At 49.7% G+C, this 14,725-nt stretch overlaps 1 pseudogene; it reads right to left on the bottom strand.

The window, feature by feature from the left end:
* Positions 1-339: 339 nt before the first annotated feature.
* LOC140222148 (uncharacterized) overlaps positions 340-14,725 on the bottom strand; it is a 33,193-nt pseudogene continuing 18,807 nt past the window's right edge.

Below are 14,725 nucleotides of genomic sequence, written 5' to 3'. Positions count from 1 at the left end.
ACATCATCAATTATTTTCCGCTTATTTCTTACATTCATAGATGAGGAGGCATTCACATTCTCAGCGCTTACAACATTCACATTCTCACAAAGTGATAGCAAATAAAGCTCGTCTTGTCTGAAGGCAAGACCAACACACTTGTTATTAAACTTAATCTTACATTGTCCATCACCAAAGTGATAAGAAAATCCATCACTGTCTAAGCGCGAGACACTTATTAAATTTCTATGCAAAGAGGGTACATAGAGAACATCTCTAAGATGAAGTACAAAACCATCAACTAATTCTAATGGGAGTCATCCTATAGCTTCAACTTCAGCTTCGACACCATTTGCTACCTTAATGCTTCTTTCTCCTCTTTGCTGGGTCCTTGTCGTATGGAATCCCTGTAATGAATTTGCAACATGAACAGTTGCACCTAAATCAATCCACCAAGTAACTTAAATACAAGGACTCATCTACGAATGTAATAAGATCCTCACCTTTCCTACACAAATGTTTCAGGAAATCCACACAATCCTTCTGGTAGTGTCCCTTCTTCTTGCACCACTTGCAAGTGTCCTTGTTCACCACCTCTTCATTGTTTGAGCTCTGATGGTGATCATTTTGTGGAGCCTTTCCATGTGCCTTAGAAGAGGAGGTATTGTCCCACTGAGGTTTCCCTTGTGGCTTAGAATTCTTATTATAATAACTTCTCTTCTTATTTTGCCTCACGTAGTTGATAGAATCACCACGTGAGCCCTTAATTCTCTCATTTTCTTGCACACACATAGCAATAAGCTTTTCAATGCCCCACTTGTCTGGCTGTGAGTTGTAGTTAACAACAAAAGCCTCAAATTCCTTAGGTAGGGAGGCAAAGATCAAATGGACTACAAAGTCATCTTTGAGCTCCATGTCCATAGGCTTGAGTTTGAATGTCATGTTACTCATCCTCAATATGTGCTCCCTTATCCCACCACCAGTATACTTCTCAGTAACTAGCCTCTTAATGAGAGTGCTTGCATAAGCCTTTGAAGAGCTAGTAAACTAACTCTCCACCTTCCTGAGGTACTCTTTAGCGGTGGCACACTCTAGGATTGCTCCCCTTATAGCCTCCACAATGGAGCTCTTAATCACCATCAAGCACTTGCGGTTCGACTGATCCCATTGCGCACGATCAAGATCGTACTTCATTCTAACAGGTGCATGATCACGCACTCGAGCGTTGAAATCTTCTTCGCTCTCATTCTCACCCTTCACGGGGTCCTCAGGAGCAATGGGACAGGGATCAGTTAGTGCTAGATCAATATCTGACAGCGCAAGCGCTATCTCAATCTTCTCTCGCCATGAGCTATAATTCCCTCCATTGAGGGGCTCTAGGGACAAGATATAACTCAAAGGATTGCCTGAAAACAAAAATTCAGAAAAATTTGAGTTAATTCCATGTTGGTCAAATTAAAACAAGAAACTTCTCAATATTAATTCTATATCACCGTTGGGCAGAAATAGAATCAATAATGATAAAAAATTTTACCAGCACAATAATCTTATCAACAATCGTTGGTCAGTAGATAAAATTATCATACTCAGAAACATTACTTATTTTCTAATTAAATTTTCCTATTGGTTCCAAATTAATTAGAAAAAATAGACTAAAAACTTTAACTTAATGCATAAATTGGCAAAATAATGCCAAAAATTCAACTTATCTTAAACTTAACATAGCGGAAGCTTAAACTTAATTTGTGAATTTTACCCACAGGAAAAACTCCTAAAAACTAATTTTATTTGAGCCATTAATCAATTTCCAGGGAAAATATGAAATTAGTTGGAAATAAAGAAAAAAGAAAAGGCTCAATGTGCATTATTCTTGTGGCCCATGCGAGGAAGCAGCCCAGCTGCCGCGAGTGCTGCGGCCAAGTCTTTCCCCCACGCCTGCCTCGGCCTAAAGTTCACTGCCCTCCCAGCCCCCGCGAGAAAACGGCCCGGCACAAAACGGCGTGAGCGCCCGCTTCGCTTGGCAGGCTAAAATCTATTGTTCTTGCCGGCTCGAGCGATGAAACGGCTCGGCCTAGTCGGCGCGCTCACCCACGTTGCTTTCCTAGGCCACAACCTGGACCTGGGCCACCAAATAGTCATCCCACCTGGCTGAAAGTCGGCCCGGCGCATCTCAGCCGTTAGTCGCGATCCAACAGCCGCGCGCCGCATCCGGAGGAACAAAACCCCTGCCCCCGCTCTCTCCCGGCCAAACCCTAGGCCAATTCTCTCCTTCCTCCGCTGCAACCGAGCGAGAGCCAAGCGAGAGCGAGAGCGAGCGAGCACCGGCGAGCGAGTAGCGCCAAGCGGAGCATTGCTGAGGAAGAAGGCCGGCGACGCAGCGCCAGCCCGAGGCTTCCCCTCGGCGGGCCCTGCAGGCCCGTGGTGGGTGGCGCCACCGCCGGTCCCCTCGCCGGCACGCGCGCTCGCCCTAGGGGTGAGCGCGCCGCTGTTGAGCGGTCCTGCAACCATGAGTTGGTTGTGCGCCCCCAATCAGAGCGCAGGTTCAAGGTCCGACTCACTCGGACATTGGACCGAGTCGGTGGAGATCAACACTAACAACAACTACATACATGGGCTATAACATTGGGCCTCAAATTTACTTTCTCGATTATGTATGTTTACTCCTGCATTTTATTTTCAGTTGGGTTCAATGCAAGACGCGTCATGTTTCACATGTTTCGTGCTTCTGTGCAGTGACAGATAAGAAGTCAACATGCAAGGTTGAACTTGGGCGTGGGCTGCAATTTAGAGTAGGAGCTGTTTTTGAATGTCCATGTAAGATAATACTTCAAATGCACATATGTACGGGATGTCTCTGGAACTTTAAAAAAAATGTGACCAATCATGGCAGTACCTTCGGTAGGATGATCAGACATATTTAAACCATTTTGTATTTTCCTCCATGAAAAAAGAATTCATATGTACAAATGGATTCCATAATCTGCTGTGTGTTGTGGCCACACAAAAGAGCAAGGCAGGACCAAGCCCATTCAACCCTCACGGTCACACAAGCTAAAGTCAGCTCAAATGGATTCCACTTAGAAACTTGCAATACATTTCAGCCCTAATACACATGCAAACAATGCAAACAACAGCATGTACATGTACTTCACAACAGAAGCGCGCAGCTTATACGGGCGCGGCGAAGCGCGCAGTTCATCCTAGTTTGTCTGGCACATCATGGAATCTCCAGATTTCTGAAGGGGGGAGCTCTGAATGCTGTTGCCGACGCTGAGGGCTCCGGTAGCAGCTGCGATGAATAATGCAATACAATCATCAGCACGCAGGTCCGTCTCTTCCTTTGGTCACCACTCAGTTACACCACGGTTGCGCTGGCGACGCGTTGCAAATCCCTTCGATTCCTCAGAACGTTCCGGAGTAGAGCGCCCGTTTTTAGCCCATCATCAGTCGCACTGAAAATGTGCTACTCCATTAAGTGGCATTAAGTGACGGTCGACGTCCCGTCGCCGTCCTTGAACGCACACACGGCGAGACGACGTCGTCGCGGTTCAACATCAGCATGCCGTCGTCGCAGCTCCTGTGCTGTCCCGACGGTCCGTCCATGTATGTGCTCCCAGGCTGCACTACGTGGCTGGCTTATCCGTAACATGCTCTCGCTCGCTCGATCGATCGATGACATGACATGCACGGCACGGCCGGAGCTTTGACTCACAGATCGTGTTGCTGCGCAGTGCCGCATGCTGCTGTTACTTCTACTACCATACAACTAACCGACGCCGCTGGGGACCCTGGTAAACTGACAACGAGGGTGGAGACAAAGCCAAGACATCGTCTCAGCGCTCCCGCAAGCGCAAGCGAAGGCACCGTTAGTTTAGCGGGAACCATGGGAGGCGCACAGGAAATCGGCATCGGCGACGGCGATGGGGAGTTGTGGACGGACGGCTTGAACCGAAGGGCGAAGGCTGAAGCGTACGAGAGAGAGAACGGCCGGGCAGGACAGGGGAGGTGCCATCGGAGAAAAGGCACTCGCACCAAGCACTGGCCCCTGTTGTTCCCTCCCTCTCCCTCTCCCTCTCGGAGAGCAGCAGCAGCGGAGGTGGTGAGGTGCGGGGGTCCTGACAAATCCTCTCACGCCTGGTCCTTGACGTCGCCCCTTGCCTGCCTCCTTCCTTTTTCCTTCCTGGCTTCCTCCATGGCCCGGTGCCCCGGTGGCCCCTGCACACGGCCAAAGCCCTCCCGCTCCCGTCCACACACACCGCGCGGCAGTGCATCCCCACGTCGGCGTCAGAATTATTTGGATGCGAGCGCCCCAGCTACAGGCTCCGGAGAGCGACCCGCGCGGAGCCAAAAGGAGCGCCGTGGATCCTCTGCGCTGCGCCGTGCGTGTGCGTCACCGCATCAGTGGCGGCGGCGACGGCCGACGGCAGCCGTTCACCGGTCGCCCACGCCCATACAAAGTTTTTTTTACAGACGGGAGGGCCGCGCTCCGCCGTCGCCGTGCTTTTCACTTTTCAGCTCGCTCGGCTCGGCTCAGCTCATGCAGATGCTGCCGCTGCCAGGGGCCAGGGAGGGCTTCCCGCCGTTGCTGCGCCGGGACAAGCGCGCGTGGGTCTCGTGCCGGATCCTACTCCTACCGCGCCGCGAGCGGGGGTGGGTGGTGGGGCCGGGAGGGGGGATGGGGCGCGCCTGTCCTGACTCGAGCCGGGCGCCCGCGGTCGCCGTCGCTGGGCAGTGGAGATCGGTGGATGCGGATCGGTCGACAAGCACGTGCGGCAAAACGAGGGCGCTTGCGTCACTCGGTGCGTGTGCACGTACACTGGGGGCGTGATTGGTTCGCGTACGTGACTAGCCTGGCTCGTATATTGGAACTAGACTCCCGCTGGACAGGCTGAGCGCATGCAACATTGCAATATTTGGTTGCTTGTATGCACTTGAACTGGTTGAGATGAGATGATATTTGGTTGATTGCATGGAGAAATGGTGTGTGAGATAAAAATAGAAAAACAACCATCACTACGATATTTAATATGTGTAACTATTCTCTTATAGCCTATGATTCATCTCATTACTCCTTAATATTATTTAAAATAAGTTAATATTATTTCATATATGCTAATCATATACACTAATAAAGTTATTAACTGATTAATTGCCCATATCCAACGAGCCTGGCTAAGGAGAAACGGCCAACCTCCTCGTTTCCCCGGAATCAGGCTAGACAACGCATTTTGCATCTGGAGAGCTAGGCCCGATGCAAACAACTAATCAAAGAGGTTCTGCATCCGGCGAGCAAACCCTAGCGCAAGCAGGCAACCAATCGCACCCTAGCTAGCTGATGATTGCGCGTATACGGAGACAGAGGGGGTCGTCCGATCGTGCGGCTCCAGATATATACGCCTTGTAAAGATCTTGAGATATTTTGTTTTGTTTCGAAGGGACATTGGAAGCTCGGATACCGTGTGCTGTCGCTGCGGCCTGGTGGAGCGATGGGGGTGGGACTACTAGGGGCATCAGCAATAATTCAAGGGGGGGCGTAGGATTGCAATCAGTGCTGTATGAGGAAACGTCTGCCAGCCATTCCTTTGGACAGACAAAAGGAAAAGCTAGCTTGCCGGAGAAAGTGGGCCAATCAATGGCCGACAGTCGCGTGTAATCGCTGATGGGGAAGGAAGGCGAGGGTCCCTGCAGTGTCAGACTGTGTGGATCTCTCGTGCATCTCGTTGCCGTAGAATGTGGCCCTGACTCCTCTGGAAAATAATTTATTACTACTGGTACTACCAAGTAGCCAATGATACCCTTTGAATCCAATCAACCACCGTGAGATCCAGTAGCTTGGCGCGGCGCCACGGTCTGAGCGCCCGGCCCGCCGAGGCGCCTGCTGCTGCCGGCCGGGGTGCCGCGAGCCCGCGCGCGCCGTGGGCAACCTGCAATGCAAAACACGCGGGGGCACGCGTCGCGTGCTCCGCCCGCATGACGCCGGTTCACTGGCGCTCACTGGCGCCGCGCGCGGTATCGGGATAAGCGGGTAGGCTACTATAACAATTACATTTATGGCATCATCCAGGAGATTTGCCAGGAAGGAGTTATGGATCGTTATCGCTAGACGCGTAGCGCAATGAAGAAGAGTTGAAGCAGCCGGTCCAACGTAGATGCGTGTCGGTGTAAGGAAGTAGTCGATCACGATCGCCTCCTGTTGACGCAAAAATCAAGAGATGACCCTCGCGTACTAACACACGAAACCTGGGAGAATCTGCTTCGCTTCTGTTCGGGTTGTAGCCCTAACGATCCGCGGCGTGCTAGTCAATCTGACCTGTTGATTGATAAGGACAAGTAAAATGTCAAATACAAGAGCAAATCGGCTGGTATTCCGAATCGCTCCACAGGGCGTATTGGTAGGACTGCCGACACGAACAAAAGACAATCGGCTAGGTCAGCCGATATGGTTGTAGTAGATGTAAAGGAAGCATAAAACACAACATAAACAGTACTACATGAACAATACTCAAAACAGATCTAACCGGCTATGTGGCAGTAGATTGATATGAAAAAATAAAGTAAAAGCCGATCAGAACGTGTTCCAAGCTGGATAACTGTGATAAAAGCTAAAACAACAAGATTTAACAAATAAAGCTTGCAGATCTAGCAAATATCGATAACTTATGAATAAATCTAGACGAAACGACAGCGATGCGCTCGAAGTTAAAGCCTAGAAAGTATTCGATAAACGCGGAACTTACAGTCTAGCCGGAGATCGAAGCGATGCAGCCCAACTAGCTTGGAAGAACTCGTGAAGAAAACAAAATAATGGCAAAGTCGCCGACTTGAAAGTAAATTGCGAAAATAGTAGATTTGTATTGATTATGATGTCTAAGTCCTCCCATACCTCGCAGGGCCCCTATTTATACCCTAAACATCAAGACTTCTAGTCGTAGTCGATTATGACAAAACATAAGATCTATCTCTAAAGAAACAAACTTTCTAAATAAAATAAAAATGACTCGCGCAGGAGTCGGAAACGAACTTGGCCTCTATCGGCCAAAACCTACTCTTCATCGGCCGAACCTCCAACATTTCCAATTGGCTGGAACCCTCCTGCTTGCATCGGCTGACTCCATTGGCTATGCCTCCATCATCTTCCATCGGCTGCACCCTTGTGATTCCATCGGCTAGGCTTCTGTCTTACTCTATCGGCACAGTTTTTGCCATCATCGGCCGATCTCTCATAACTCCATTGGCTGAGCCCTCTGCAACCTCATCGACCGATTCCACTAGCTGTTGTGTTTCCACTATGCATTGGCATCTCTGCTTCCTTTTAACACCATCCTTGATGTATGTCAAAAAAGGTGTCAACACCTCCTCCTCGTCCTCACCTCAGCAGCCGCCTCGCGCCGCCATAGCCGATTAGCGCAGCAGCAACAGCAGTAGCGCCTCCACGGAGTCCACATGTACGAGGAAGGAATGCTATGCGCCGGTGTGCTAGCATCGCGCGCGTGGCAAGGGTCTCGGGGTCAGGCCAAGAGGAAGTAGCGGCTAGGGTTGCGGCGTGGTGGGATGGTGCGCCCCTAGCCCCACCCCTCATATTTATAGAGCACATTAATGGGCTTTCAGGTTGAAAGCCCATTAGTTACGCTAATCCCTCATGGATCAATTATCCTATGGACCTTTAGTCCGAATTGTTATGATTGCCTCTTAGGCACATCACCAACAATCTCCCACTTGCACTAGAGACAATCATATAGGAAAGCTTTTCCAATATTCAAACCCCTTAAGTTTGTGACCCATTAGGTTCATGAGCAAATGACCGTGAATGGAAACTGTTTCCGAACCACAAGTCAGCAGCGGTACCTAGTAGGACATACTGACTCCCGAATGTACATAAATATCTTATCGGCCGAACCTAGGTACATTTACTCACATACTAATCCCTTTGCCACACGATACCAGTCAAGCTCAAGGTGAGATACGTGCCACCCTTATGATAGCTTGACCATTCACTCGATCAAATAGTGGATTCAATTCATGACTAACCTTTAGTCACTGTGATTAATTCTTTAATCATATTGGCATGACCATGTACTTCCCAATCCAACTATCTTGAGGGGCCCAAAGATATCTCTCCTGTTATTTAGGAGGGGCAAATTCCATCTTAATCCGCTCACATCCCATTCCATGTTTCATGATACACCCGAAGACTACTTTTGTAACTACCCAGTTACGGAGTAGCGTTTGGAAGTTCCAAAATGCACTACTACCCAGTGAGAAACAATGGCGATCTCAAGTCTAAGAATCTAGCAGGTGTACCACTCGAGACCAACTGTGGCACATACAAAATAACAATCCCAGCAGTGTCTCGAGGTGGGTCAATCCTACACCATGTTTACCAACATGTGTTTACATTATTAATCTGATATCTCCATATCTATGATCCGTGAAACATGATCATCAAGTAATACATATGCTAGTCTGTGTTATTATTATCCCACATAATGATGTAGGCTAGTGATCATTTAGAATAACATCATAATCAACAAAGAGTTTCACGAACCAAGTCACATACTTGTTGATCAATGTAAATGATAGTTACTCAAGGAACGAATAACACTTTATTCAATAGTATATAAAAATGTTCATGCCGCAACTCTTCCACACACACTAGGATCACTGATGTAAGTATCTAATACCCATAGATCTGGTGTGCACCTCATGCTTTGGTTGTTGAACAAGCTTCGTCAATGGATCAGCAACATTCATATCCGTGTGCACCTTGCAAATCCTCACATCACCTCGATCAATGATCTCGTGGATGAGGTGATAGCACCGTAGTATATGTTTAGACTTTTGGTCTGATTTAGGCTCCTTTGCTTGTGCAATGGCTCCGCTATTATCACAATAGAGGTCCACTAGACTGGACGCACTATGGACAACACCCAACTCAGAAACAAATTTTCTGATCCAAACAGCTTCCTTTGCAGCTTTAGAAGCTGCAATATACTTAGCATCCGTCGTCGAATCAGCTACCATCTCTTGCTTAGAACTTTTCTAGTTCACTACCCCTCCATTGAGGCAGAACACAAAATTAGACTGCGATTTAGAATCATCCTTGTCTGTTTGGAAGCTAGCATCGGTGTAACCCATTACAACGAGCTCTTCTTCACCCCAAACACTAGGAACACATCCTTAGTTCTTCTGAAGTACTTAAGGATACTCTTTACAACTGTCCAATGAGCCTCACCATATTCTAATTGATATCTATCGGGACTACTCCCCGGACCCACGAGTAGGCCTTGGGCGGCCCACTATGGGACGCACTCGGACGTGATCAAAACAAGGATGGGCGTATCCTACTCGGACTAGTCTTTCATGTTTATGGAAAACTACTCGGGACGATACCGAGTAGAACTCTGTAATAGTACCCGACTAGGACTCAGACTTGTAACCCTGCCCTCCTGGGTATATAAGGCCGGGCAGGGACCCCCCTCAAAACAGATCCTTCAGGACCAGAACATACATCAATACAAACCAACACACAGGACGTAGGGTATTACGCGATCTAGCGGCCCGAACCTGTCTAAATCGTGTTCCTTACGTCACCATTGATTCCTTGATTCTCGACGACCCTTAACGCATAAAAGACCACCTAGGGTACCCCCTAGGCGGGTTGCCGGTCTAAAACACCGACAGCTGGCGCGCCAGGTAGGGGCACTCGTCGAGTTTCTCAGCGAGAACTCAATGGCGAAAGTCATCATCAGGCCTGTCTTCTTCATCGAAGCTGGTGCCACCTTCGTTTTCGGATCCTGGCTCTGCGTCGCCGAAGGCTCGGGATCGTTCCGACGCCAGATCGTCGACTCTCAGGAGAAGAAACCAGAAGAAGTAACCAGGAAAAATCAAGATTTCAAAGTCAACAAGCCCAAGTTCAACTACGTGTCGGACTTGACTTCGCCTCGAACTACTCCAACGTCTCGCTCAAGGGTTGGGCGCCACCGACCCCAAGCCCTGGAGTCGGGCGAGACGGAGCCTACTTTGGGGACGGGCGAGGCGGAGCTACCCTTCCGCAGGGTCAGGCTTCGCTGACCCCAGGCCTCGGGGTCGGGCGAGGCGGAGCCACCCTCCCACAGGGTCAGGCTCTCCCGACCCCAGGACTTGGGGTCGGGCGAGGCGGCGCTCCACTCAGGGTCGGGCGAGGCGGAGCTACTCCCTCACAAGGTCGGGCTCGGCCGACCCCTGGACTCAGGGTCGGACTCGCTTCGGATTCGGCGACCCCAGTCAGCATCCAAATCAGTTTCGACTTCAAAGCGGTTCCCGCACGGACTTCGCAACGCGACAAAAGTCTATCAAGATTTTCTTGCTCGAACCCGAGTCGAACTCGGGTATGATAAGGACGTTGACTCCGACTCATCCTACTCTCCTGAAATACCATTATCCGGTCCAGCCCAAGGGTTGGTAATAACTTCGACACCTCAAGGCAGATTCGTCCATTGGCCAGGATTGCGACCATCTCTTTTCGACCGCGACTACGACTCGCGCCTCGTCGCCCATATAGACAACCTGCCGTACCAAGAAGGCGTTCCACTTACATCCAACCACGAAGGAAGCTATACAGAGATTGCTACATCAAGTTCAGGAAGCTACTACTCGAATAGGGAGATACTTGTTATTACTCAGAATAATAATCCGGGTACTAGCCAGAACAGAACCCCCAGACGACTAGCACAAATCGACAACATCTCTGAAGATGAATCCACAGCTGACAATGAAACTCCCGAACAGCGCAACCAACGAAGGGCGCGCAATACCGCTCGAGCTGAGCGTCGACAGTCGATGGCTACAAATATCCCTATTACAAATCTTGAACGGGCTTTCAACGCAGTTCAGGCTCAGGAGCACAATACTCCACTCGCGGCTATCGCTTCAATCAACCTTTTGACGACACTGATGCCTCAAGACAAGGATAACGTAGCCACAGCTCAACTCGTGCAGCGTGGCAACGGACTAATCGCACAACTCGCGAAGCAAGCTTACAAACTGCTTGACAAAGAATCACCAATCCCGTCCGTTCCCCGCATTACAGAAGGAAGCAGGGGGGCCGCAGATAAAAATGTCGCTCCACGAAACAACGATGTAGTCAACCAACCTCGGCAACACAGCCAAGGTCCAAGCAAGCATAAAGCTCCTACTCAACAGAAGGATGTAGGTGATGTCAGCTGCACCAACTCAGTTAAAAGTGTTCGCCCTACTCGGAAGAACCGCGAGATGTCCAACATCAGCGATCTACGAGAAATCCTTAACAGTCGGTGTGAACGGTAAGTCGACAGCTACAACCACTTTCCCGCTTTCACGAACCGGGTAATGAAAACAAAATTACCTGAAAAGTTCAAACCGACCGGCATTACCAAGTATGATGGCAAGCAAGATCCAATTTGATGGCTACGCTGTTACTCGCTAGCCGTCTAAGCAGCCGGAGGCAACAACGACACCAAAGTCATTCATTTTCCCATATGCATGGAACCCGCACCACTAACCTGGCTCGAGTCACTTAAACCCAAGTCCATCGACTCCTGGGCAGACTTGACAAAGGCTTTTACCAACAACTTCGTCGGCTCCATGGCTAGACTAGGCAACAAGATTGACTTACAACAAATTAAGCAGAGAGAGGGCGAAACCCTGCGCGACTATCTACGACGGTTCTTCGAAAAGAAGGCTACCATAGTAGACATCTCCGAAGCGGACGTCATCGAGTGTTTCCAAAACGGACTCTACGATCGACGAACATACCAAGACTTCGGTCGGCGACGGCCAGCCGATGTCAAAGAACTCAAGCTCATGGTGCAACAGTGGGCCGATGAAGAAGACAAAGAACGTGAATGGTTCGGTTCCCACCGTAACTGTGGACGTGACAACACCCACAACAATGACACAGATAAAACTCGTCATAACGATGCTCGGAATTCTTATTCAGGTAATCATAATCGCAAAAGGAAGCCCGACAACACTGTTGCTACCATGACCAGCTCCGGGAAAAAGGGACAGCGTAGAAATGACGATGGACCAACCTTCACGGAGCTACTCAAAAAGCAGTGCCCATGGCACCCGACTAGCAAACACTCCGCTTTGGACTGCTACAGCATGCGCCGAGTCATGCAAGACTTGCCAGCACCACCAACTCCTGAAGAGTACGCCAAAAACAGACACAAGGGCAAAAACAAAGCCCGCAACAACGAAGATGAAGATGACGATTTCCAACCAGCCTCAAAAACCGTCAACGTCATTTTTGGTGGCATCCCTGGCACAGCATCCAAGCGAGCCAACAAACTCGTACTCAGGGAGATCATGGCCATCGAGCCGACGGACCCCGCACCGCTAAAATGGTCGGAAGTTCCTATTTCTTTCAGCAGAAAGGATCAATGGACAAAATTTTCAGAACCCGGCCGTTTTCCACTAGTTTTGGATCCAGTTGTGGCAGGTTCAAAATTAACCAAAGTCCTCATCGATGGCGGGAGCGGTCTCAACATTATCTTTGCCAAAACATTAAGGAAAATGTGCCTCGACGTCACGGACATGCTTACTCCAACGGATTCACCTTTCTACGGCATTGTGCCTGGAAACGCGGTCATACCATTGCGGCAAGTTGTCCTCCCAGTCACCTTCGGAACCAAAGAACATTACCGCACCGAGTACATCAGATTCGAGGTCGCCGACTTCGAGACTTCTTATGACGCCATACTCGGACGGCCGGCACTAGCCAAGTTTATGGCCATACCACATTATGTCTACCTGGTACTCAAGATGCCAGGTCCCAAAGGCGAGCTCACGCTACGAGGAGATCTCCGGAGATCCTATGAGTGTGACACCGAGGCCGTGGAAATTGCTGCGACTACTCAATCTCCTAGTCCCATGCAGCAAGTCTTCACAGCTTCAAAGAAACTCCATCCAACTGAACTCGAGATCCCAGAAAACAAGCCGGGCTCCACAAAGGTGAAACCCGCCAGCGAGCAAGAGTTCAAATCGATCGACCTCCAGACCGGAGATCCTTCCAAGACAGCCCTGATCGGTACAGGGCTGGATCCTAAATAGGAACTCGCGCTCGTCAGTTTTCTTCGGGCTAACCACGATATCTTCGCTTGGAAGCCGACCGACATGCCAGGTGTGCCCAAGGAACCGATCGAGCATTCCCTCAATGTTGATCCCAAAGCTACTCCAAAACGGCAACGACTACGCCGGTTTGCTCAGGACAGACGCGACGCCATCAAAAAAGAACTAGCCAAACTACTCGCGGCGGGATTCATCAAGGAAGTCTTCCATCCTGACTGGCTCGCCAATCCTGTGCTTGTTCGCAAGAAAAACAACGAATGGAGAATGTGTGTCGACTACACCGACCGCAACAAACATTGCCCGAAAGACCCTTTTGGGTTACCCAGGATCGATCAAGTGGTTGACTCCACCGCTGGGTGCGCCTTGCTATGCTTCCTCGATTGCTACTCCGGCTATCATCAGATAAGCCTCAAAGAGGAAGATCAAGCCAAAACAGCGTTCATCACGCCCTTTGGAGCTTTCTGCTACACAACAATGTCCTTCGGACTCAAGAACGCAGGAGCAACTTACCAAAGGGCTATACAGATGTGCTTCGAGAAGCAGCTTCATCGCAATGTCGAAGCTTACGTCGACGACGTCGTCATCAAAACAAGACAGCGGGAGGACCTCATTGCCGACTTGGAGGAAACTTTCTCCAGTCTACGCGCTTTCCGATGGAAACTCAATCCTACTAAGTGCGTCTTCGGAGTACCTTCCGGCAAACTCCTCGGGTTCATCATTAGCCATCGCGGCATTGAGGCCAACCCGGAGAAGATATCTGCCATCAAAAACATGCAGGCTCCAGCCAGCAATAAGGATGTGCAGAAACTCACAGGCTGCATGGCCGCTCTCAACCGGTTCATCTCGAGACTTGGAGAACGAGGACTACCCTTCTTCAAGCTTCTCAAACGCCAGGACAAGTTCAAATGGACGGAAGAGGCAGATAAGGCATTGACACAACTCAAAGACTTGCTCCTATACATCTCCGCTACCACTCATGTCGTCAGCACGGCAATGGTAGTCGAACGGTCTGAACCGGGCCACGCCTACAAGGTCCAACGACCTGTCTATTTTGTCAGCGAAGTACTCTCGGACTCCAAAACTCGGTATCCACCGATACAAAAACTCCTATATGCTATTCTGCTCACCTCCCGGAAGCTACGCCATTACTTCCAAGAGCATAACATCATAGTCATCTCCGACTTTCCGCTTGGTGAAATTCTCCATAACAGAGATGCCATGGATAGAATCTCCAAATGGGCAGTCGAACTCGGAGCTCTTACTTTGAGCTTCAAGCCAAGGACAGCCATCAAGTCTCAGGCTTTGGCCGACTTCATAGCCGAGTGGACTAAAAATCAAGTTCCTACTCCAGTCGAACGACCAAAACATTGGGTAATGTACTTCGACGGATCCCTCAAACTTGAAGGGGCCGGTGCAGGCGTCTTACTCATCTCCCCCAAAGGAGACCAACTCAAGTACGTGCTGCAGATGTTCTGGGAAGCATCCAATAACGAAGCCGAGTACGAAGCACTGCTACACGGCCTTCGCCTTGCGATCTCCCTCAGCATCACACGACTACTGGTGTACGGCGACTCCCTAGTCGTCATAAACCAGGTCAATGACGAGTGGGACCGCAACAAGGACAACATGGACGCTTATTGCAAAGAAGTCCGTAAAT

The sequence above is a fragment of the Setaria viridis genome, chromosome 3 (genome assembly GCF_005286985.2).
Source record: "Setaria viridis chromosome 3, Setaria_viridis_v4.0, whole genome shotgun sequence".
In the NCBI taxonomy this organism is placed as follows: Eukaryota; Viridiplantae; Streptophyta; class Magnoliopsida; order Poales; family Poaceae; genus Setaria; species Setaria viridis.
The sequence above is the reverse complement of the archived record's forward strand: the minus strand, read 5'-3'. Positions and strand labels throughout refer to the sequence as shown.